A 27079-nucleotide genomic window follows, 5' to 3' on the forward strand; every position below is an offset into this window, starting at 1 on the left:
AGTAGCTATATCTAAAAATAATCCGATCTGAACCATATACAACATGGATGTCCAAAAGCCTAACATAAGTCAATGTGTCAAATTTCGGCAACATTAAATCGAGAGATCGGTCTATATGGCAGCTATATCCAAATCTGGACTTATATGAGTGAAATTGAAGAAGGATGTCGAAGGGCCTAACACAACTCACTTTCCACAATTTCGGCGACATCAGACAATAAATGCGCCTTTCATGGGACCAAAATCTTAAATCGAGAGATCGGTCTATATGACAGCTATATCTAAATATGATCCGATCGGGGCCAAATTTAGGAAAGATGTCGAAGGAACTAAGATAACTCACTGTCCTAATTTTTAGCAAAATCGGATAATAAATGTGGCTTTTATGGGCCTTAGACCCTAAATCGGAGGATCGGTCTATATGGCAGCTATATCCAAATACGATCTGATCAGGACCAAATTTAGGATAGATGTCGCAGGGCCTAAGATAACTCACTGTTCCAAATTTCTGCAAGATCGGATAATAAATGTTGCTTTTATGGGCCTAAGACTCTAAATCGGCGGGTCGGTCTATATGGGGGCTATATCAAGATATAGTCCGATATGGCCCATCTTCGAACTTACCTTGCTTATGGACAAAAATAGAGTCTGTGCAAAGCTTCAGCTCAATATCCAGACGGATGGACATGTGTAGATCGTCTTAGATTTTTACACTGATCAAGAATATATTTACTTTATAGGGTCGGAAATGGATATTTCGATGTGTTGCAAACGGAATGACAAAATGAATATACCCCCATCCTTCGGTGGTGGGTATAACAAAGAGTTGAGTTCTCAGCAGTGGAATGCAGTTTTTTAACGAAAATCGTTTAGTTAACAAGCGATAACAGAAAATTTTACGAATTTGGTATTCAGTAGCCACTTATAACGGTAATCAACTTCGTTAAAATCAGCTGTTCGCTAACAAATAGAAATTCGTTGGTGTTTACTTTAACGAAATAAATAAATATAAAAAATTTTTTATATCCTCCATCATAGGATGGGTGTATACTAATTTCGTCATTCTGTTTGTAACACCTCGAAATATGCTTCTGAGACCCCATAAAGTATATACATATATTGTTGATTGTCATGATATTTTAAGTCGATCAAGCCATGTCAATCCGTCTGTCTGTCGAAAGCACGCTGACTTTCGAAGAAGTAAAGCTAACCGCTTGAAATTTTGCACAAATACTTGTTATTAGTGTACGTGGGTTGGGATTGTTAATGGACCAAATCGGTCCATGTTATGGTATAGCTGTCACATAAACCGATCTTGGGTTTTGACTTCTTGAGCCGCTAGAGGGCGCAATTCTTATCCGATTTGAATGAAATTTTGCACGTAGTGTTCTGGTATTCCTTCTAAAAACTATGCTAAGTATAGTTCAAATCGGTATGTGATTTGATATAGCTGGCACATAAACCGATCTTGGGCCTTGACTTCTTGAGCCGCTAGAGGGCGCTATTCGCATCCGATTTGGCTGAAATTTTGCATGAGGTGTTTTGTTATAACTTCCAATATCCAGTAAACATCCGAACAAACAGAAGCACAATTTAGTAATCATTCTTGTTTCATTGCTCCTCATACAAATACATTTTAGTCTTCTCAACTGTGTTAGTGTGCCCATCACAGAAATACATGCATATGAAAGTCTTCGGAGCGAATGATTATTATCACTTGCTTAGATTACCGTTACTTAAACGTATGGATGACATTAAATAAAGCCAATGCTTGATATTTGTACTGTTTTCGAACTCATATGTCGAGCAGGATAGGTTAGGTTTATGTCGCAAACTACCACCAACTTCACTTTGATGTTTTCGTCCATTGTGATACCACAGGAAAAGGAGGAGAAAAATGCCTTCTAGATCCTACCATTGAACCATCCAGATCGCGTTTAAAAGCCCAACAATTTGTGAATGAACCCATCCGCTAAACCATACCAGTTCTCAAAGAAATGAAAACCTAAACGGAACTCCTTCTCTAATACGATACACACACGGGGCACATATTCTATTGTCCCCTAATCCTCGATGTCCAAACAGCTAAAGCAGAAGCCGATACTGGCAACCTGTAGTCTGTCAGCATGCTTACCGATCAGACAGGGACCTGTCATGACGGACACAATAACTGAAACATCTGGTCTTGCCAGACCTCTTCATAAGCCCACGTTGTGACCAACTAAAATTCGCTGCCCTTTGGGCCTGATCCTGAAAGCAACGCTTACATGTCGCTAAAGGCAGATTCCAATTCCTCTCGAAAGTGTACGGTGGTTGCTAGACTCGTACGCTCATCCGCTTTACTATTCCCTGGGATATCTTTGTGGCCCGGCACCCAGAACAGGTGAATTTTAACTGTTCTTCTCATTGAGAGATCTGCAACAGTCGAGGGAAGCTTTTGAATGTAGAAATATGTCACCTATAGATAGCCTTTAATCTCCGGGTCCGGGTGTCTGAGAAGATATTTATGCCAATCGTTGTTAGGTTATAATATCTTAGCCAGTGTAACACTTCTTTAATTGCAAGGATCGCGGCTTGAAACACATTGAAATGGTCGGGTAACCTTCTGGTTATAGTCCTTGTTGCTCGAAGCACACCCCAAAGCCCTCTTGGTCGTATTGGTTGTAACCAACTGTATCGAAGTCTATGTAACTTCTATTACTATTGATATTGTAGTTCCAATCAGTTTTATCAGGAATAGGGGTGCAGTATCTTTTATCAAAAGCGGCTCAGGCAATGCATAATCCATACTGGCAATGGATAGTCCACACTAGAACATCGGGTATTGTGTCAAGGATAAAACAAAGTGTTCATAGCCACCAAATAACCAAAGAGAAGGCAGCTCCCGCTGCCTTACAGCAGTGGTCTTAGCAATTGCATTAAATTTAGTGCATGAAATGGTGGCTTTCTCCGTGCGGCTGTGATGCACAAACAACCCAGTTGCGTATTGAACAGGATTTTTGAAGCGTCGTCCATCAGACTACAACACCATTTTGCATTATAGGTCTGACAACAGCAGTATATACCTGGTGCACAGCACCCAGTTTCAACCCCCAACTTTTGCTTTCAGTAAATGGAACATTCTATACCGCCAAGGAAACTGTTGCCACTGTGAGTAATATGTTTCACCTGGTGAAAAGAAGCAGTTCTATCTCAAACGGATATACACTTAGGCCGCTTTCGGTTACCTATTTGGGTTTTTGCTCTACGGATCTCATACCATTATCCAGACTTGGAGTTCTCTACCCCCCCGACCATGACCCTTAAATTGACCCACAATGTAATTAAAGACTTAAAACAACGATTGCTGTGACCAAGATCTACGCTAACAGCTTCACTTCCAATGCATATTCTTATGCGAAAGAAAATGTTGTCGATAAGAGACCAAAATGGGAAGAGCAGTTATGGCGCCAGCGAAATTAATATATTTTTTTATCTACACCACCACTGTGGTACAGGGTATTATAATCTTGTACATATGTTTGTAACGCTAAGAAGGAAAAGAGCTAGAACTATCGATAAGTATATTGATCGGTTTTGAATCACTTCCTGATTCGATTTAGCTATGTCAGTCTGTCCATGTATTCTTGTGATCAAAATACAGGTCGGATTTATTGTCCAATTGTCACTTTTTGGCCCAAGGACGAATGCTATTGATTTTGATTTAGATATAGCTTATAAAGGGTGATATTTAAGCTTTTGTCTTTTAGGCAACACTGGTTTAAAAAGCTCCCGCACGTTTTGTGGGTTGTTTCACTGTTAAACATCTTCAGTTTGGTCTATAATATAAACACGATTATTGAATTTTATTATCTAAATGTGTGCTCTGTTAGAAAAGTTCATCGCGCGCTTTTTCAGTGTTCAGCAAAGAACCGCATTTTTGGCTCAATGGGAGCATAAATAAGAAGAATTGTCGAAGAATTGTCTGCCACGGTGTCTCTTTTTAGGCAAACAAAGGATAAAAGAAAAGAAGTGCTATGTTATTGGAACAATATTAAGTAATCGCTCATTTGGGACCATAATTGAACTGAATTCATTTTGTAAAATTTCAGCCAAATCTAGTAAGAATAGCGCACTTTAGGTGCTGAAGAAGTAAAATGGGGAGATCAGTTTATAGGGGAGCTGTATTAGGCTTTAAACCGGTTCAAGCCATATTTGACACGTATATAAAAGGTCATGAGAGAAACCGTTGTACAATATTTCAGATAAATCGGGTAATACTTGCGCCCTCAAGAAGTCAAAATCCCAGATCGGTTTATGTGGCAGCTATATTAGGTTATGGACCGATTTGAACTATTCTCAGCACAGTTGTTGAAAGTCATAACCAAACACCTCATGCTAAATTTCAGCCAAATCGGATAGCAATTGCGTCCTCTAGTGGTTTAAGAAGACAAGATCCCAGATCGGTTTATATGGCAGCTATATCAAAACGTGGACCGATATAGCCCATTTACTATCCAAACCGACCTACACTAATAAGAAGTATTTGTGCAAAATTTCAAGCGGCTTGTTTTACTCCTTCGAAAGTTAGCGTGTTTTCGACAGACAGGCGGACGGACATGGCTAGTTCGACTTAAAATGTCATGACGATCAATAATATATATATTTAGACGTCTTAGTCGAATATTTCGAGGAGTTACAAACAGAATGACGAAATGACAATACCCCCATCCTATGGTGGAGGGTATAAAAAGTCACAGTTTGGTGCTGTTTGTGGGCTGGTTGCATCATTGGACGGTACTTCTTCAAAGATGATGCGAATCGTAAAGTAATTGTGAATGGTGAACGCTACCGTAAGATGATATCCAATTTTTTTTTGTCCAAACTGCAAGAGGTTGACTGGCATGACAGGTGGTTTCAATAAGGCGTCCCAATATGGGTGCAACATTTAAAAAAAAATCGGTTTAGATTTATTGTAAATATAGCTCCCAGATATACCTTTCATACTATATGGCGTTTAAAGGCTTAAGAAGCTACAATTTTGGTCCAATCTATACACAATTGAGACGGTTTATTTGACGTCCCAATACGAGTGCAAAATTTCATAAAAATCGGTCTTGATTTAGATATAGCGGCCACATGTATATTTCTTCCGATATTGACTTTTAAGGCAGCTTCTACTGCCTTAAAAGTTCCGTCAGATCTCTTCAATATTGGGCGCGAGATGTTATTTTTGTGCTAAATCATAAATCCCAGTATGAGTGCTAAATTTCATCAAAATCGGCACAGATTTAGATATTGCGAATTTGCCCTTGAAGATTACATTAAGGAACAGGGACAAACTTCTCACATATCAGTGAGTGTTGCCCGATTCAACTTCCAAGCTCAATGTTAAGAGACCTCCTTTTTATAGCCGAGTTGGAACGACGTGCCGCAGAGCGACACGTCTTTGAGAAAACACGCTAACTTTCGAAGGAGTAAAACAAGCCGCTTGAAGTTTTTACATGGCAGAAGTTTTTACATGGCAAAGTACCTCACAAATTCGCCAGCTTTATAACCAACGCTGAAATTTTTTTTCTGATGTCTCCGCCATGATTCGAACCCAGGCGTTCCGCGTCAAACCTCTGCGCTACGATGACCCCCTGTATATCTATTATCCGATATGGCCTTTTAAGGCTGTAGAGATCCCCAATTTTTGTCCTATTGTAAGAAAATCGTACAAGGTTCTATTCAATAAAGTCTGACTAGCTCCAAATCTAGGTTCTATATATTAAAAGTATTACGTAGACTAGGTGATGTGGGGTATTATATAGTCGTCTCCAGCCAAATTTTGCTTTTCCTTACTGGTTAACTCATAGGTGTATCTTTGTCAAAGTACTAAAGAAAAATATAACCTAAGAGCTTCGATGCAATCAAATAATTCTTATTTTTGTGGTCTTAGCCTTCCAATGGCATGTCCAGCTGCTGTATTTGTTTGGAAGCCCAGTACAAGCAATAGTCAACAATTCGACGCTGTGTAAGCCTCTGTAATACCAACAGATGCGAATCTAAAGCCGTAAAACCAGTTAGCTAACTGACTGACTCTGTGGAGACTGCACGGATAGAGGCGGCAGGCTGGACGGATAGATGGATGGTTGGTTGTTGGGTGGCTGGTTGGTTTGTTGGATGGCGTTCTATTTGTTTGTTGGCTTGTGACGTCGACTTCGAGTGCTCGACTAACAACAAACAAACAGCCAGCCAACAGAAATCAGTTCAGCTTTTGCAAACGACTACGGAAGGTGTACAAAATTTTTGCGTGCGCGCCGCTTTCGTGTCTGTTTATGTTTCAAATCTGAAAATTTGAAAGTCCCCAAAATTGAAAATAGCATAGAATCAATGTTTTTCCTCTAGCAGCCACTTGGTCAAGTATAATTTACAGAAGTTGTGAAAAAACCGTTGTTGAAAAATAAAGTAAAATATTAAACGAAATTCGATGTCATAGTGTTAAGTAAATCTTCGTTCATGAGAGAAACGAGTTACAATGCCGCCTCTTTGCATTTCTGGCGTTGCATTTAGTGGAGACAACAACCCATCTCAGTAGTCCGTCCAGACAGCCTTGAAACTGCTGCTGTTCGTTTACAAAAGAAATAGAAATCATAAAACAAAAGTAGAAAAGTGTCCATATAATAAAAAAAAAATAAAAAAGAAGCACTTGAGAAAAAAGTAAAACAATACCCTTTCAGCTGAATGACGGTTGACTGACAGGTAGACTCATTTACTGCATGCGACGCCAACAACCACTGCCAGCAGCATAACAATGCAACAGCGGACTATATATATGATCGAAACCTTGTCGCTGTGAAATGGATCTGTCGGATGCACATGACAATTTTTTATGAATTTCAGTCCTAGTGTTTGTTGTTTGCTTTTTTTCTTCTTCTTCTTCTTCGGGACAATTTCTCAACAACATCAACATCAGAAGCAGCAACAGTAGCAGTCAGCAACAATAAAAAGACCGACACATATTTCATGTTTTTCGCCTTAGATTTTGCATTGCGTCGCTCTAATGAAAAACAGTGAAAATGAAACTTTTCTTGGGCCAAGTGATTGTGTGGCTGGCTGGCTGGCGTTCTTGTAACGTTTCAAATCAACAAAAAAACTGAAAGCAGCCCCACAATTTCTTGCCTTTCGGATGAAATTAGACATGATGGCATTGAGGATACCAGCTCAGCAAGTACACTGCAAATCTCCCTCTGTCTCCTTAGTTCCGATTTGTATTTCCGTCATTGAAAGTGTTTAAAGTTTTCGGTGGTATTATTTTTTTTTTTACTCAGATGCTTTATTTTATTAAACATTTATTTGAGTGGTTCTCTTTTAGTGATTAATTCATGATTTTTATTAATTTCTCAATATTTAACAATTTTTAATAAAACTATGCCTTTAATAAAATTAGCTGTGTTAAGTGCTGCACGACCATTTCATTAAGCGCAGAGTTGATAAAATAGACAAGAATTTCTACTATTTTATTACATACAAAATCGCCTATCGTATCAACAACATGCATTAAGGGGTAATTGTAAAGGTGAGTACCTCCTTAATCCTCAAATCCCTTAAATTTTATTTGTCTATAGTATTTTAGGACAGTACATAGGAAGTATTTCTCTACAAAAAATTATTATTATGTATGTGCAGATAAATTGTACATGTGTCGTTACAATTAAAAAAGTTGGCAAAGTATAGGACAATACCCCACAAACATTTTTGAAAATTTTGGAAGAGAGTCCGTCCCCGCGATGAATAAAACAATCTTCTCGAAGATTTTTACACAACTATTCGTCCGCATGAGTCGCGAATCGCGATATCATTAAGCAAACCAATGCGTGTGCGGATGTTTTAGCAACTCTACATTTACAGAAAAAGGTTGCTGTAAATAGAAACACTGTCTGCTGAATCTTAGTACTTAATTTTGCTGCTATTGTAGCAGTAATTCTACTATAACAGCAGTAGCTCTGCAATTTCAAAGCAGCAGCTTTACCGATGGAAAGTCTGTTGTTTGCTGAAAGTGACTGCTGCTTAAGTATGAAAGGGATGCTCGGAGAAACAAGTAAAAAGGCGTTTTGACGGCCGGTCCGAACTTTGGATACCCACCACCTAGGGTTTATATGTAAACCACCTTTCTTTAAAATCCGGTGAAAAATGCATAATTTATGCCCTATATCGAAATATGTTCCGATTTGGACCAAATACTAATAAGTACAAGTCATTTTTCAATTGTGTATATCAAAATATTGGTCTTTTTAGTAGCAATATCTACAATTTAACCGATCTGAACCATATACGACACGGATGTCGACATGCTTAACATAAATCACTGTGTCAAATTTCAGTAAAACTAAGACTTTAGATCGAGATATCGGTCTATATGACAACTATATCCAAATCTGGACCAATTTGGGTCAAGTTTAAGAAAAATATCGAAGAGCCTAACAAAATTCACTGTCCCAAATTTCGGCGACATCGGACAATACATGCGCCTTTTATGGACCCAAAACCTTAAATCGAGAGATCGGTCTTTATGGCAGTTATATCCAAATCTGGACCGATCTGTGCCATATTGCAAAAGAATGTCGAGGGGCCTAACACAACTCACTGTCCCAAATTTCGGCGACATCAGAAAATAAATGTGCCTTTTATGGACCCAAAATCTTAAATCGAGGGATCGTTCTTAATGGCAGCTATATCCAAATCTGGACCGATCTGAGCCAAATTGAAGAAGGGTGTCGAAGGGCCTAACGCAACTCACTGTCCCAAATTTCGGCGACATCGGATAATAAATGCGTCCTTTATGGACCTAAAACCTTAAATCGAGAGATCGATCTTTATGGCAGCTATATTCAAATATGGACCGATCTGAGCCAAATTGAAGAAGGATATCGAAGAGCCCAACGGAACTCACTATCCCAAATAGGGGTGACATCGGATAATAAATTTGGGAGACATCGGACTAATCAGTGCCATATCGCAGAAGTATGTTGAGTGGCCTAACACAACTCACTGTCCCAAATTTCGGCGCCATCGGACAATAAATGAGCCTTTTATGGGCCAAAAACCTTAAATCGAGAGATCGGTCTATATGACAGCTATATTCAAATCTGGACCGATCTGAGCCAAATTGAAGAAGGGTGTCGAAGGGCCTAACGCAACTCACTATCCCAAATAGGGGTTACGTCGGATAATAAATGCGTCTTTTATGGACCGAAAATCTTAAATCGAGAAATCGGTCTATATGGCAGCTGAATCCAAATCTGGACCGATCTGTGCCATATTGCAGAAGTATGTCGAGGGGCTTAAGTTAACTCATTGCCCCAAATGTTGGCGACATCGGACAGTAAATGCGCCAATTATGGGCCCAAAACCTTAAATAGAGAGATCCCAAATTTTAGCAAAATCGGATAATAAATGTGGCTTTTATGGGCCTAAGACCATAAATCGGAGGATCGGTCTATATGGCATCTAAATCTAAATCTGGACCGATCTGGGCCTAATTAAAGAAGGATCTTGAAGGGTCTAACACAACTCACTGACCCAAATTTCAGCAAAATTGGATAATAAATGTAGCTTATTGGGCTTAAGACCCTAAATCGTCGAATCGGTCTATATGGAGGCTATATCAAGATATAGTCCGATATAGCTCATCTTCGAACTTAACCTGCTTATGGACATAAAAGAATCTGTGCAAAGTTTCATCTCAATATGTCTACTTTTAAAAACTGTAGCGTGATTTCAACAGATCAAGAAAATATATATAATATAGAGTGTCGGAAATGGACATTTCGATGTGTTGCAAACTGAATGACGAAATGAATATACCCCCATCCTTCGGTGGTGAGTATAAAAACGATATTTCAGAAATATTTCGAATATGTCAAAAACACAATTTCACAAAATAAACTATTTATATATTTTTATGCCCACCACCATAGGATGGGAGTATACCAATTTAGTCAATCCGTTTGTAACACCTCGAAATATTGATCTAGGACCCCATAAAGTATATATACTCTTGATCGTCTCGACATCCTGAGTCGATCTAGCCATATCCGTCCGTTCGTATGTCGAAATCACGATAGCGTTCGAACGCGTAGAGCTAGCCGCTTGAAATTTTGCACAGATACTTTTTATTGACGTAGCTCGTTGGGGATTGCAAATGGGCCATATCGGTTACGATTTGGATATAGCTCCTATATTAACCGATCTCCCGATTCTTCAGCCTCTGGAAGCCGCAATTTTTGCCCGATTTGTCTAAAATGACCTATTATGACCTTCAACAATTGCGTCAAGTACAATTCAAATCGGTCAAGAACCTGATATAGCTCCCACAAAAACCGGTCTCTCGATCATTCTTGTTCGGTTCCTAAAAGCTTTAATTATTGCTGGTTTGACTGAATTTTGGTACGTAGAATAAGATTATGCCCTTCAACTTAATTTATTTTGTATAAATTTTTAGCAGAATAGGGAATAGGGTCTATAGTGCCCTAGTTGGCATGGTCCTCATCGCTCCGTCTACGCCAAGAAAACATTTTTTCTGAACCTGTTGTGTTATCCTCACGTTGCAATTTTTCCATCGCGGTCCACCAAACTACTTAGGCGTAAGTAAGTGTTGGTCTAATCTCGCTCCTGTTGAGCCAGTGGACTATCCTCGGATTCAGGCCCCTTTGCGAGCCTATGATCCGTTTACAGAGTGCCCAGCATCTATGAACCTGAATGTGAGGCTTTCTATTCAGTTTCCTGTCCAAGATCACTCCTTGTCAGATATCAAAATCTTTCTATTGAGGATACGTGGTGCTTCAAAGTGGCCACTTCTGGGTTAGCATTGAGACCCCTAGGTTTAGCCGAGTTGTGTGACATCTGACAGATCCTTCCGGCCCTACTGCATAGCTATTTCGGATTCTTACCCGTTAGAAGTATTTTTACACCATTTGCGTAGGAGGAGAGTTTAAATCCCTTATGGTGGTCAACCATAGGAGTGGCTATAAAATTACACCCTGCGACATGCCGTGAGCTACTAATCCATCTAACAAAATTAAAGCGAAAAATTTCACCATTAAATTAGTCTTGTTTCAGATTTCTTTTTTAATTCATTAATTATTTGGATTATACCCTTATTATCCAAATTATTAAAATTGTACTCGTACGATATATCGTTTTTTATCAGCATTTTTATGGTGATTACCTTGTTTGTGATATATTGTGTGTGTATTTTTACACTCCTCAAGTCAATGTAGGGGGAGGTTGAAGGTCAAATTTAGTTTATTCGTGCATGTAGAAACATTGACGTTCGAGTATATATTACGAACGCTTTATGAAGCAGAAGTCAATATCTTGTTAAGAAAAAAGTTCATATGATTTATAAGTGATAACACGACTACATGTTTGACTTGTGATATTTTAGTCATGCAATGCAATGGTTGTGAGAGACAGCAATCAAGTGTTCATCTATAAATCAACACGCAAGGAAATTTTTCCAATGCCTAAAGGACGAGAGGAACAATAGCGGGTTCTAATTAATATTCGGCAATTCTGATTATTAAACCCTAAGGGCATAATTCTGAAGACTTTAAACATAATTTTTCGAATATCACACATTGTCACGAAGGAAGTCGTAAATGTTTGACACTGGTACATAGAAAACAAGTAAAAGCGTGCTAAGTTCGGCCGGGCCGATTCTTGGGAAACCACCACCATGGATTCTACAAAAAAGTTATACAAAACAAATTTAATTGAAGTGCATAATTTTATTCTGCATACCAAACTTCTGTTAAACCAGCAAAAATTAAAGCTTCTAGGAACAGAACATGGATGATCGAGAGACTGGTTTAGATGGGAGTATTTTTAGTTGTTAGAAGTCGTAACAAAACATCGCAAACACAAAAATTGCGGTTTGTAAGGACTCAAGAAGTCAAATCGGGAGATCGGTTAATATGGAAGCTACATTAGATTAAAGACGAATTTGGACCATAGTTAGCACAGTGTTTGAAAGTCATAATAGAACACGACGTGCAAGATTTCAACCAAATCAGACAAAAATTGTGGCTTGTAAAGACTTAAGAAATCAATTCGAGACATCTGTTTATATGGGAGCTATATCAGGTTGTAGACCGATTTGAACCGCATTTGACACATGTGTTGAAAGTCGTAACGGAACTTGACATGCATATTTTCAGCCAAATCGGGATATCGGTTTATATGGGAGCTATATTCAAATCTTTACCGATATGGCTCATTTGCAATCCCCAACGACCAACATCGATATTAAGTATCTGTGCAAAATTTCAAGCGGCTTGATTCACGCTGGAGGCATCATTGGACAGTACTTCTTCAAAGATGATGCGAATCGTAACATAACTGTAAATGGTGAGCGCTATCGTGGGATGATATCCGACTTTTTTTTGCGGGGCTATGTTAAAGCGCATGTCTAAACAGACAAGCCCGCTTCAATTGAAGCATTGGAAAACAACATTGAAGCATTTACTCTTGAGATACCGGCCGAAGTGTTGGAATGAGTATGGCAAAATTGGACTAACCGGATGAACCATTTGAAGCGCAGTCACGGTCGACACTTGCACGAAATAATCTTTAAGAATTAATTTGTACGGGCCGTACTATCGATTCAAATGAAGATTTCATGTATTTTTCTGAATTTCATGTGTTTTTTTTTTTTTTTTTGAAAAACTTTCCTATAGCTCTTAAAAAATCATCCTTTGCTTTGTAGGGTCGGAAATATATATTTCCTATGGTGGTGGGTATAAAAAGGAAACAATGTTTTGTGTAAGGATGTGTCTATACCAGTGACGGGCGCACAATTGCAGTAATGTGCTAGCCCATGGGATTGCTTGGGATTTCTTTCAGTAGTGCAATAGTGTGAGTATTGTTCCACATTACAGGCCACATGCTCATCCTTTCTAGTAGGAAAGACACTAGAGAATAACAATTGGTCCAGTAAACGAATAAGCGTTTGCGGATATTGAAACACTTTTGGCATGCCATTAAGACTTTTTGGTTTAACAACAAAAGAAATGTATTTTGTACCGAAGACGAAGCTGTTAAAGGTTTAGAATAAACAAAGTTACTTTCTATAACGGTCGTGGTTCATAGGAGTCCGATTTTTGCCATCAATTCAGACTGACTCATAATTTTACGAAAATTCTTTTTCTCAGACACCACAATTGCAGCTTCGCCTGCTTTCGCAACTACGCATACTTCGGAACCATTTAACAACCTGGTAGTATCAGTGTCTTGTATAGTGCAAATTTCGTCTGCCGGAAGGTGGATTTGTTCCTGAACTGCTTGCTTAATCTTAAGTAGCTTCTGTTAGCCATTGTTATTCATTGTTTCATTTCAAAACTATTGCCATTCGTTTTGTGCACGGTGGTGCCGAGGTAGATGATTGCTGACTTTCTTAAAATCGTAGTTTTCAAACTCTCTGGTTGACCAGTTTGACCGCTTTGTCTTATCTTAATTTACTGTCATTCCCATTGTTACTGAATCTGTTTCGATTTTTTCAAAGGCTGCAGTTAGTACTTCTGGTTTACAACCCAAAATATAGATAGGGTCGGCATAGGCGAGCAGCGTGTGTTCCATTGTAAGTGGTGTGTCAAACATTTTGACAAGTGCATCTGCTATAGTCATCTCCAGGAGGATATTAAGGAGATTGCATGAAAAGATGTCACCTTGTTTGAGACCTCATTTGGCATTGTACGGTTTGGAGAGTTTTTTTTCCTATACTTACGAGGGAACGAATTATCAGCAAGCGTTATACTTCTGAGTCTTATTAATTTTGCAGGGAAACCAGACTCACACAAAATTTAAAATACTTTTGGCCGTATAGGGCTGTCGAATGCGGTTTACTCGGATATTTTACCAGATTTAGCGCTGTGCAAATGTTTGTTCTAAGGTGGATTCATAAAGCCCAATTATCTCACTGACTTTAGATTTTAATCTTTCACGCAGTACGCTCAATAATATCTTGTATGCGACGAGAAAGAGATTTATTCCTCTGTAGTTGGCTCATGGTGTCTTGGTTCCTTTCTTGTTTACGGGACAAAGTATGCTGAGCCGACTACGAGCACCTAAAACATTTATGTTTCATACCCACACCATAGGGGATATGTAAATCTCGCCCTTTCGTTTGCACCATCTCGAAATATTTATCTGCGAACTAACAAGGTATATATATTCTCAATCGTCTGCGCATTTTAATTCGTCTCACCATATTCCTTTTATGATTGGATTTAGTCAGGAGTACAGGAGTCAGAATGAAGTCCGGAAATTCGACCAAAGAATTAAACATCAAACCGATGGCTTTGGTGCAGGCACATCCTCCTGCAGAGACAAAGAAAGAAATCTGGTAACTGACACAGATCACATGCAGAGGATATGGAAAGAACATTTTACCCAATTGCTAGTGTCCGACGTTGGCGGCGAAGAGGATACCGCAGAACCAACCCCTGATGATGGCATAGAATGTTTACCTCCTAATCAGAATGAGGTCCACCTAGCAGTGACCCGACTAAAGAACAAGAAGGCAGCAGGAGCCGACGGGTTACCCGCTGAACTATTTAAGACCGGAGGCGACACGCTGATAAGGCGTATGCATTAGTTTATCTGCGCAATCTGGCTAGAAGAACGCATACCCGATGATTGGAACCTCAGCATACTATGTCCCGTACACAAGAAAGGAGACTAGACGGAATGTGCCAACTACAGAGGAATAAGTCTCCTCCCCATCACATACAAGATACTCTCGAGCGTACTGTGTGAAAGATTAAAACCTAAGTCTGTGAGATAATTGGGCCCTATCAATGCGGCTTTAGACCTGGTAAATCCATCCTAGACCAGATATTCACATTACGCCAAATCCTAGAAAATACCCGAGAAGGGCAAATTAACACCTACCACCTCTTTGTTGACTACAAAACCGCCTTCGATACTCCTTTACGTTCAAAGGTATTTCAAGCCATGTCTGAGTTTGGTATTCCTGTAAAATTAATTAGACTCTGCAGGATGACACTTGCTAATACGCGTTCCTCTGTAAGAATAGGGAAGAATCTCTCCAAACCATTTAATACCAAACGAGATTTAAAACAAGGAGACAGCCTATCGTGTGATCTCTTTAATATCCTGCTGGAGAAGATTATACGAGATGCAGATGTGAATAGATATGGCACACTAATCACAGGAGAACACATGCTACTCGCCTCGAACACATGCTACTCGACGACATCGATATCATAGGTCGGTCACCGGAAGTAGTAACTGCAGCCTTTGAAAGAATCGAAAGAGAGTCAGTAAAATGGGTCTGGCAGTAAATGGAGATAAGACGAAATGGATGGTTTCAACTCCCAAAAAGCCTTGCACAACCGAGCAGATGAAGAAAATGGAGAAAGTTGGGAACCACAACTTTCAGACAGTTAGTAACTTTATCTACTTCGGCGCCGCCGTAACCGAAACGAATGACACCAGTTTTGAGATTAAGCGAAGAATAATACTGGCAAATACAATATATGCTATTTTGGACTAAGTAAGCAGTTAAGAGACAAGGCCACCTCTCGACAGACGAAGATTACACTATACAAGACACTGGTAATACCCGTGCTGTTATATGGTTCTGAAGCATGGGTACTTGTGAAAGCAACGGAGAATATAGGCGACGTATGAACCACGAGCTGTATGACGACGATAGCATAGTTACACGCATCAAAATACAACGGCTGCGTTGGCTAGGTCATGTTGTCAGAATGGATGGAGAAGCTCCAGAAAAGAAGTCTTTTGAAGGCAAACACAGTGGTACACGGAAACCGGGAAGACCAAAAGCACGAATGAAAGATCAAGTTGTGGGAGACACCTCGAATCTTTGTGCCAGAGATTTTAGAATGAGCGCAGAAGATCGAGGGGCTTGGAACGCTATTCTAAGTTCGGCTAGTGGAACAAATATTCTGTCATAGCCAATTAAAGGAAAGGATTGGATTTAGCCATGTCTGTCCGTCTGTCTTCCTGTCCATGTAAATTTGTGTACATAGTACAGGTTGCAATCTTCATTCCACATATTTGGCCTTGACACGACGGTTATAGAAATTGGAAGAAATCGGTTCAGATTTGGATTTAGCTTCAGTATATATTTTCGTCCTATTTGGACTATCGACTCTTTGCGCGAGGGGTTTTCCTATGACTCTCGGCATTACTGTTGAATTTGATAGAAAGCGGTTCAGATCTAGATAACGTTCCCATGTATTAGTGTGAACCGATGTGTCGCTTTTTCAGCGTATTTCATAGCAGATTTTCTCAAAAGTTTGCACAATGTCTTCTCTTATGAATTTTACTATGTGTGCCCATTTTGGCTAGTAGTTCATCTAGCCAGATCGCGCAGAGGAGCTGATGCATATGCCTTATCAAAATGAACTAAAATTTAAAATGACTGACATACATATACAATGCATGTCATATATAAAATCGAATACGCAAATTATGTACGCAAAAATTAGAAAAATGTCAATGTTGGTGCTCTTTAACCGTGTAAAACAAAATTTAACTTTTTCCCCTTTTCGTCAAACGGGCCTTGTAGTACATTGAAGGATGCCCTACAACCACAAATGGTTGGTTTCGAATCCTTCCTTAAACGTCAAAACATGTTTTAGGGGCAGGCAATCGCTCATTAAATATTTGCAACATTTATCAGTTTTTCAACCTAACTAAAACCTTCTGTACAAAAGTACTTATGCCATGTGACAAAAAATGTGTGTCTTTGGGCCATTTATTAAAAAAAACATTTGACTTTATTTCAAAAACGCTGTGAATTAGTTGCACTTTTGTTGCATAAATTAATTTACTGTAGTTCTTTCTACCTCTGCATCTTATTTTGCCAAATTGATTGGAATACCATGCTACATTTTTATCGGAGTTCCAATAAAAATTAAAATTAAGTTGTCTTTCATGATTTTCAAAAAATTTAAATAGTGGGTAGTTTTGGCAATTTTGGCGGCTGTAGGCATGTAACACTTTGGACTTGCATGCTTTTCGCATTCGAATCAGATTGGATTTCAATAGAATTTGTTTTCGTATGGGGTTTGTGCACAAGTGTTGGAGATATAAAATTTTTAGGCGGTTATTGACTGAATTTAATTTATTTTTTTACCCTGCACCATAGGATGGAAGGTTTTTAACTGCGTCATTAAATTTGTTACACCGCATATTCCTGATCGCCATCGCCTTTAATGCCTTTCGTCTGTTTAACTATCTAGCAAGCTAACTTTTTGACTTCTTAATTCTAAGGCGTCCAGCGTCATGCTAATCTCTGCGTCACGGTGGCTGGTTTTTTTTATACCCACTACCGAAGGATGGGGGTTTCTCCGTCTGTCTGTTGAAATCACGCTAAAGTCTTCAAAAATAGAGATATTGAGCTGAAATTTTACACAGAGTCTTTTTTTCTCCATAAGCAGGTTTAGTTCGAAGATGAGCTATATCGGACTATATTTTGATATAGCCCCCATATAGACCGATCCTCCGATATAGGGTCTTTGACCCATAAAAGCCACATTTATTATCCAATTTTGCTGAAATTTGGGACGGTGAGTTGTGTTAGGCCCTTCGACATCCTTCGTCAATTTGGCCCAGATCGGTCCAGATTTCGATATAGCTGCCATATAGACCGATACACAGATTTAGGGTCTTAGGCCTATAAAAGGCACATTTATTATCCCATTTTACTGAAATTTAAGACAGTGAGTTGTGTAAGGCCCCTCGACATCCTTTGTCAATTTGGCCCAGATCGGTCTAGATTTGGATATAGCTGCCATATAGACCGATCCCCCGATTTATGGTCTTGGGCCCATAAAATCCACATTCATTATCCGATTTTGCTGAAATTTGGGAAAGTAAGTTGTCTTAGGCCCTTCGACATATTTCTTCAATTTGGCTTTGATCGGTTCAGATTTGGATATAGTTGCCATATAGACCGATCCTCCGCTTTAGGGTATTAGGCCCATAAAAGGCGCATTTATTGTCCGATGTCGCCGAAATTTGGGACAGTGAGTTAAGTTAAATCCCTTGACATACTTCTGTAATATGGCCCAAATCGGTCCACATTTAGATATAGCTGCCATGTAGACCGATCTCTATTGAAAGTCTTGGCCCCGTAAAAGGCGCATTTATAATCCGATGTCATCCTAGGGGGGCAGCCCCACCCCCAAAACCTACCAAATATATATATATAGATCAATCACGATAATATGGGATTCAAATGAAAGGTATTTAAGAGTATAAAACGTATCTTATATCCAACTGTCGGACTAAGTATTTGGGGGACCACCCCAACCCCAAAAAACACCCCTAGATCGGACATATTTACCGAATTTGGCAATATGGGACTCAAATGAGAGGTATTTACGCGTAGAATACGAATTGGGTATCCAAATGTGGGACCAAGTTTCTGGGGGTGCACCCCTTCCGCAAAACACCCCCTAAACAGGACTTTTTTACTGATCATGGCAATATGGGGCTCAAATAAAAGGTATTTAAGTGAAGAATACGAATCTGATATCCAAATGTAGAACCAAGTGTATGGGGGGCTGCCCCTTCCAAAAACAACCCCCAAAGGGGACAAATTTACGACCATAGCAATATGGGGCTCAAATGAAAGGTCTTTGGGAGTAAAGCACGAATCTGATATCAGTATTCGGGGAAAAGTGTGTATGGAGCTACCCCACCCTCATAACACCACCCATATAGGACGTATTTGCTGACCATTCCAGTATGGGACTGTAATAAGAAGTATTTTAGAGTAGAACACGAATCTTGTATATATTTTTAGAGCCAAGTCACTGAACGGCCGCCCCATTCCCACCCCCGAAATGGGTATTTGAGATTAGAAAACGAATTTGATATCCAATTTTGAGGCCAATGGCAATATGGGGTTCAAATAAATGATAAAACGATGCTGATATATTTTCGGGGCTAAGTGCTTGGGGGACCACCCCACTCCCCAAAACGCCCCTAAATCGGGCATATTTACCAACCACGTCAATGTGGGGTTCAAATGAAAGGTATTGAGGGTCTACCCCTTCCCTAAAATACCCCACAAACAACAATTATTCACTGACTATCGCAATATGGGGCTCGAATCAACGTATTTGGGAGTAGAATACGAATCTGATATCAAAACTTAGCACAGTTTTTTTGGAAGTGATATCAAAAAAAATTTCTGTCAAATCTGATAAGAATTGCGCCCTCTAGAGGCTCTAGAAGTCAAGACCCAAGATCGGTTTATATGGCATGGACCGATTTGGCCCATATATAATCCCAACTGACCTACACTAATAAAAAGTATTTGTGCAAAATTTCAAGCGGCTATCTTTACTCCTTCAAAAGTTAGCGTGCTTTCGACAGACAGACGGACGGACATGGCTAGATCGACATAAAATGTCATGATGATCAATAATATATATACTTTATGGGGTCTTTGACGCACATTATATCGCTGGCAATGCGATATAATGTGCACGGTTTATAAAATTCGGCCCCGCCGAACTTACTATCCCAAATTTTCTTTTTGGCGTCAATTTTTTTAAGCCCATATAAATACCATATATTTAAGAGCTCATATCTTTAAAGCGAATGGAACTTTTTGAGTGCACAGTAGTTGGCCGGTGATGAATGGATGACTGATTATTGCTGTTGATCTCCAAACTTTATTTGTTTACTTTTTGGATTTACTACTGCCTTCATTCTTCTTTTGTTGGCATTTCATAGCTAATGACGAACTGAAAGATTTATTTTAGGAATATGAACCGTTCGCACACAATCAACGCCTGGTATATCGATAAATATCTACTGAGGCAATGACTTGCGATTGCAAATCAACAAATTAAGGGAGTGGTTAAATTGTATACCCTTCACCATAGGAAGGGGTAAACTAATCTAGTTATTCCGCTTGTAACACAGCGAAGTTACATATATTCTTGTTTGTCTTTACATTCTGAGTCGATCTAACCATGTCCGTCCGTCTGTGGATATCACTGCAATGGCCGATCGGGTGAAGTTAGCTTCTTGAAATTTTGCGCACATATTTCTTACCGATGGGGGCCACTATAGCTCACAGGTAAGCGTGCCCCCTTACGACTCTGAACGACTGGGTTCGAGTTCTGGCTGTCGACATTTGTGAGGTATCTCCTGTTCCTTAATGAAATGTTGATGGGAAACGTAGTACTTAGTAGTGTGTTAGGTTAAGGACCAAGTTAGATCATGGCTAGCTCGACGAAGAAAATCAAGACGATCACGAATATATATATCTAATGGGGTCGTCGCAAATCAATATTTCGTGGTGGTACAAACGCAATGACGAGGTTAGTATACCCCCATCCTATAGTGGTAAGTAATTGCAAATTGCAAATTTTGCCCATAAACATTCCGCTAAGGAACAGGGGCAAACTTCTCACATATCAATGAGTGCAGTCCGATTCAAGTTTAAGCTCAATGATAAGGGACCTCCTTTTTATAGCTGAGTCCGAACGGCGTGCCGCATTGCGACACCTATTTGGAGAGAAGTTTTACATGGCATAGTACCTCACAAATGTTGCCAGAATTAGGAGGGGAAAACCACCCCTGAACATTTTTTTCTGATGGTCTCGCCATGATTCGAACCCAGGTGTTCAGTGTCATAGGCGGACATGCTAACCTCTACGGTACTATGGCGCAGCGAATCTCCGAGCCCAATTAAGGGCGCCTCTCTCCTTGTCGGTGAGTTGAGGAAAATGTGCTTTTTATACCCTTCACCATAGCATGGGGGTATACTAATTTCGTCATTCTGTTTGTAACTACTCGAAATATTCGTCTGAGACCCCATAAAGTATATATATTCTTGATCGTCGTGATATTTTATGTCGATCTAGCCATGTCCATCCGTCCGTCTGTCTATTTGTCCGTCTGTCCGTGCGTCGGTCCGTCCGTCTGTCCGTCTGTCTGTCGGTCCGTCCGTCCGTCTGTCTGTAAAAAGCCCGCTAACTTTCGAAGGAGTAAAGCTAGCCGCTTGAAATTTTGCACAAATACTTCTTATTAATGTAAGTCGGTTGGTATTGTAAATGGGTCATATCGGTCCATGTTTTGATATAGCTGCCATATAAACCGATCTTGGGTTTTGACTTCTTGAGCCTCTAGAGGACGCAATTCTTATCCGATTGGAATGAAATTTTTCACGACGTGTTTCACTATGACTTCCAACAACAACTGAGCAACTGCACGACGTGTTTTGTTATGTTATCAAACATTTGTGCCAGGTATGGTTCAAATCGGTCTATAACCTGATATAGCTGCCATATAAACCGATCTTGAGTCTTGACTGCTTAAGCCTCTAGAGGGCGCAATTCTTATCCAATTGGAATGAAATTTTGCACGACGTGTTTCACTATGACTTCCAACAACTGAGCTAAGTTAGGTTCAAATCGGTTTATAACCTGATATAGCTACCATATACTCGAGGGCGCTATTCTCATCCGATTGGAATGAGATTTTGCACGAAGTATTTTGTTATGATATTCAATAACTGCGCCAAATATGGTTCAAATCTGTCAATAACCTGAAATAGCAATTATTATCCGATTTGCGTGAAATTTTGTAAGACGGATCTTCTCATGACCATCAACATAAGTGTTTATTATGGTCTGAATCGGTCTATAGCCTCATACAGCTCCCATATAAATCGATCTCTCTATTTTACTTTTTGAGCCCCCAAAGGGCATAATTCTTATTCGAATTGGCTGACGTTTTACACAGGTCTCCAACATATAATTTAATTGTGGTCCGATTTGGACCATATCTTGATATCGCTCTAATAGCAGAGCAAATCTTTTCTTTTATCCTTTTTTTGCCTAAGAAGAGATGTTGGGAAAACAACTTCGCAAATGCGATTCATGGTGAAGAGTATATAAGATTCGGCCCGGCCGAATTTAGCACGCCTGTACTTGTTCTTACTTCCCTTCCCATTTTGGCTTAGAGTATTTGTCCACAAAACACTTGTTTAATTTTTTTTTTGTTAACTATGAAATTCCATATAACATGACAGGTCGTCGTGAATAAATTAAAGCAATTTTTGGAGAAAGAAGCCTTAAACTTGAACTTTGATGTGTTGTAGTTCAAGCGTTTTTGAAGTACCATTTCAAACACAAGTATTGGTACTATGGGCGAAATGGTATACATAACGCCTGGCAATTTAAGATGGAATTGTTTTGATATTATTTTTGTTTCTATTGCATTTAGTGGTAATTAATTTCACACGCGTACCTGGTTTAAATTTCTAAACCATCCTAAAATTATGGGAGATCAAATATATGTATATATCTGTTTATATATAAATCTTTAAGCGAGTATATTTGTATCGTAAAGACTCGATGAAGGCTAATAGGCTGTGCAGGTTGGTCTGGAAGGAATAATAAACAAAATATTGTAGTTTTTCGATATTTACCGGCAGTTGAACACATCTCTTTTACCCACAATACCTCACCCAAACGGGACACTGAAAACACATGGTCTTCGAGACATCATCATCATTCAGCCCCAACGGAATCTCCACTTAGATGCTGAATAATGTGAATGTGTTGTGATCCCAAGTGATCCCACTACTGAAGCCTGGTAAAGACTAGAGCAAGGGGGAGTCGTACAGTCCGATATAGTTTCTCTCACCAGTAGCAACGACAATAGAGGCACTACTCTTCCCGAGCCTCCTAAAAGAATTTGCATTCGTTGAGCATCACAATGAATTTTTTTGCAGTTGCACAACACTATGGCTGCTGTGCACGCGGTTACTACACACCAGGTCAAGCAGTGCCTGTAGCCCCTTCGAAGGCTTTCGATATTCGATTTAGCCGGGCTTGAATCGTTGGTAAAAGGATGTTTGTGTAGTCGCCAGTCGTATGTAGAATTTAGGAATAAGAAGTCAAAGGACATCAGCAAAAGGTTAAACGTTAACCTCGCCGATCTGCACGCTTTTTTTCGATGCATGACATTTTAAGATATCCGCCACTAAATTTTTTGCCACATAATTTACTACATGTAAAATGGAAACATGTCGGCAGTAGGATATGAGAGTCGAAGAGGTAGTACTTCCGACCATCAACTATTCCAAAATACATGGTATAACGTTTTTCAGCCTGATCTAAACCACCTACATCAGGAGACAAAGGTCCTACCCGTGCGAAAAACAATAACATGCTGTCTAATGCTAATTTGTGCCTAAACATTTCAATAGGAAATTGGTGAAAACTGCTGTCCTATTCGAGTTTAAGCTCAGTGATAATTGGCCTCCTTTTAATAGGCGAGTCCGATGAGCGTGCCACCCCTATGGGGAGAAGTTTTTTTACATGGAACCTCACAAATGTCGCCAGCATTAGGATGGGATAACCACCGCTGAAAAATTTTTTCTGATATTCCCGCCAGGAATCCAACCAAGGCGTTCAGCGTCATAGGCGCACATGCTAAACTCTGCGCTACGGTGGCCTTCCGAGTGATTGCTGTTCCTAAGAACCAACTGCAACCCATACTCGTAGTACCCTAAGAAGTTAACACATGTGGACTGCAACCACTCGACAAACGTCACCTGATCATCTGCCCAGCCTACCCTGCTCGACTTATTACCAGATCTCTCTGAACGCACCACTATCTAGTCGTATAGTTCATGTTACGACCGTAAAATGGTCGTAACAAACGATGAACGTTTCTCCATTATGAAATGGCAGAGTTTACTGAACACTTTCTACTTTCAGATATGACGTTTGGACACAATAATCAATCAGTGTTGCCAACCTGAAAAACTTAACTCATAATAAATGACACATATGCCGCCTTCCTTTGGGTACTGCCCAAGGCGATGCACCAAGTGTAGTTTTTACCACGCATATTAGTTTATTCGACATGATTTTGATATGCTTGTACATATCGCCCATTGTGCTACATTTTGATGTATGGGCACAAACTTTGAATTAATCTTCATCTGGCTGTTTCTTCAATATTTGAGGATGGAGTTTTTGAATCTGAATATGAAACGGAAGTTCAAGACGCTCTCAAAATTCAAATGTACAGAAATTGCTATCGCTACTGTTGAAAAACTTTTGTTCACAAGCAGCGCTGCTACAAAAAATTTACAAACAAAAAAATTGAATATTTAACAAAGTAAATCTATTTATAAAGGGTTTTTTTTTAAGTTAGGATTTTCATGCATTAGTATTTGACAGATCACGTGGGATTTCAGACATGGTGTCAAAGAGAAAGATGCTCAGTATGCTTTGACATTTCATCATGAATAGACTTACTAACGAGCAACGCTTGCAAATCATTGAATTTTATTACCAAAATCAGTGTTCGGTTCGAAATGTGTTCATTCACCGTAACGTTGCGTCCAACAGCATCTTTGAAAAAATACGGTCCAATGATTCCACCAGCGTACAAACCACACCAAACAGTGCATTTTTCGGGATGCATGGGCAGTTCTTGAACGGCTTCTGGTTGCTCTTCACTCCAAATGCGGCAATTTTGCTTATTTACGTAGCCATTCAACCAGAAATGAGCCTCATCGCTGAACAAAATTTGTCAAAATTTGAACACATTTCGAACCGAACACTGATTTTGGTAATAAAATTCAATGATTTGCAAGCGTTGCTCGTTAGTAAGTCTATTCATGATGAAATGTCAAAGCATACTGAGCATCTTTCTCTTTGACACCATGTCTGAAATCCCACGTGATCTGTCAAATACTAATGCATGAAAATCCTAACCTCAAAAAAATCACCCTTTACATAACAAAGTTACAAAATAAGTAGACTACATTTTGTCAGTTAGATGTTTGTACCAACCACCTTAGTCAGGAGATGGTTATTCCGAAATATATTTCTTATTAAAATAGAGGATTATGAAATCGGATAAAAAATAAAGCTTTTATGGCTTTCAGACCCCTTATCGGAGAATCGGTCTATATAGCAGCCATATCTAAATATAGTCCGATCTGAACCATATTTTGGTCTGATGTTGGTAAGCCTTAAACTACTCACTGTTTCAAATTTCAGCAAAATCGGATGAAAAACAAGTTTTTATGGGCATTTATCGAAAAATCGGTCTATATAGCAGCAATATCCAAATATGGTCCGATTTGGCCCGTTCAAGAATTTAACCAGCGTGCATCAAAAAGACATATCTGTGCCAAATTACAGCTCTATATCTCAATTTTTGACAAACGGACTGACACACGCACATCGTTAAATCGTCTTAGAATTTTACGACGATCCGAAATATATAAACTTTGTAGGGTCAAAAATTGAAATTTCGATGTGTTGCAAACGGAATGACTAAATGAATATACCCCCTATCCTACGGTGGTGGTTATAAAAATTGCCGAAAATTGGTACAATTGAACAAGTAATAACAAGTAAAAAGGCGTTAAGTTCGGTTGGGCCGAACTTTGGATACCCACCACCTCGGGTATATATGTAAACCACCTTTCATCAAAATTCGGTGAAAATTTCATACCTTATACTCATATACCTCATACCGATCTGAACTATATACGACACGGATGTCGAAAAGCCGAACATAAGTCACTGTGTCAAATTTCAGTGAAATCGGATTATAAATGCGCCTTTTATGGGGCCAAGACTTTAAATCGAGATATCGGTCTACATGGCAGCTATATCCAAATCTGGACCGATTTGGGCCAAGTTGCATAAACATGTCGAAGAGCCTAACACTAAGCACTGTCCCAAATTTCGGCGAAATCGAACAATAAATGCCTCTTTTATGGGCCCTGAACCTTAAATCCAGAGATCGGTCTATATGGCAGCTATATTCAAATCTGGACCGATCTGGGCAAAATTGAAGAAGGACGTCGAAGAGCCTAACCAAACTCACTGTCTCAAATTTCAGCGACATCGGACAATAAATGCGTCTTTTATGGCCCCAAAACCTAAAACCTAGATATCGGTCTATATGGCAGCTATATCCAAATCTGGACCGATCTATGCGATATTGCAGAAGTTTGTCAAGGGGCTTAACTTAACTCACTGTTCCAAATTTCGGGGACATCGGGCAATAAATGAGCATTTTATGGGCCCAAAACCATAAATCAAGAAATCGGTCTATATGGCAGCTATATCCAAATTTAAACCGATCTGGACCAAATTGAAGAAATATGTCAAAGGGCCTAACACATCTCAGTGTCTCAAATTTCAGCAAAATCGGATAATGAATGTGGCTTTTAGGGGCCTTACACCATAAATCGGAGGATCGATCTATATGGCAGCTATATCCAAATTTGGACCGATCTGAGCCAAATTAACGAAGGATGTCGATGGGCCTTACACAATTCACTGCCCCGAATTTCATCAAAATCGGATAATAAATGTGGCTTTTGTGGGCCTAAGACCCAAAACCGGAGGATCGGTCTACATGGCAGCTATATCCAAATCTGAACCGATCTGGACCAAATTAAAGAAACATTTCAAAGGGTCTTAGACAACTCACTGTCCCAAATTTCAACAAAATCGGATAATAAATGTGGCTTTTATGGGCCTAAGACCCTAAATCGGCGGATCGGTCTATATGGGGTCTATATCAAGATATAGTCCGATATAGCCCATCTTCGAACTTAACCTGCTTATGAACAAAAAAAGAATCTGTGCATAGTTTCAGCTCAATATCTCTCTTTTTTAAGACTGTAGCGCGATTACAACAGACAGACGGACAAACGGACGGACATGGCTAGATCGTCTTTTTTAGATTTTTACGCTGATCAAGAATGTATATGCTTTATAAGGTCGGAAATCGATATTTCGATGTGTTGCAAACAAAATGGAAAAATGAATATACCCCCATCCTTCGGTGGTGGGTATAAAAAATTAAAACTATTCTCTTCTGTTGATTGCAATTTTGTTTCAAATAGTCGAGGGGCAAGCATTCTGCCTTTTTGGAGCCTGTTATGGTCTTTATCAAACTTTTAAATTGTCTTTTTTCGTTTTGTTTAAGTTTTATGCCGTTTTTATGTTTTTAGGCAAGTACACTTTTATGACAATTCAACCAGGTTTCCGTATGA

The 27079-nt window shown here is 39.4% G+C and overlaps 1 protein-coding gene across 5 annotated transcripts in view; it reads left to right on the forward strand.

Moving 5' to 3' along the window:
- Positions 1–6251: 6251 nt before the first annotated feature.
- The window catches only part of LOC106088992 (uncharacterized), a 604691-nt gene continuing 583863 nt past the window's right edge, over positions 6252–27079 (forward strand). For 4 of the 5 annotated variants that reach the window (XM_059368662.1, XM_059368666.1, XM_059368663.1 and 1 more), the window contains exon 1: positions 6252–7540. The gene's annotated coding sequence lies outside the window, so the exon portion shown is untranslated. The remainder of the gene's footprint in view (positions 7541–27079) is intronic. The other variant, XM_059368664.1, reaches the window with a different exon arrangement.

This window comes from Stomoxys calcitrans, chromosome 5 (assembly GCF_963082655.1).
Source record: "Stomoxys calcitrans chromosome 5, idStoCalc2.1, whole genome shotgun sequence".
NCBI classification, from domain to species: Eukaryota; Metazoa; Arthropoda; class Insecta; order Diptera; family Muscidae; genus Stomoxys; species Stomoxys calcitrans.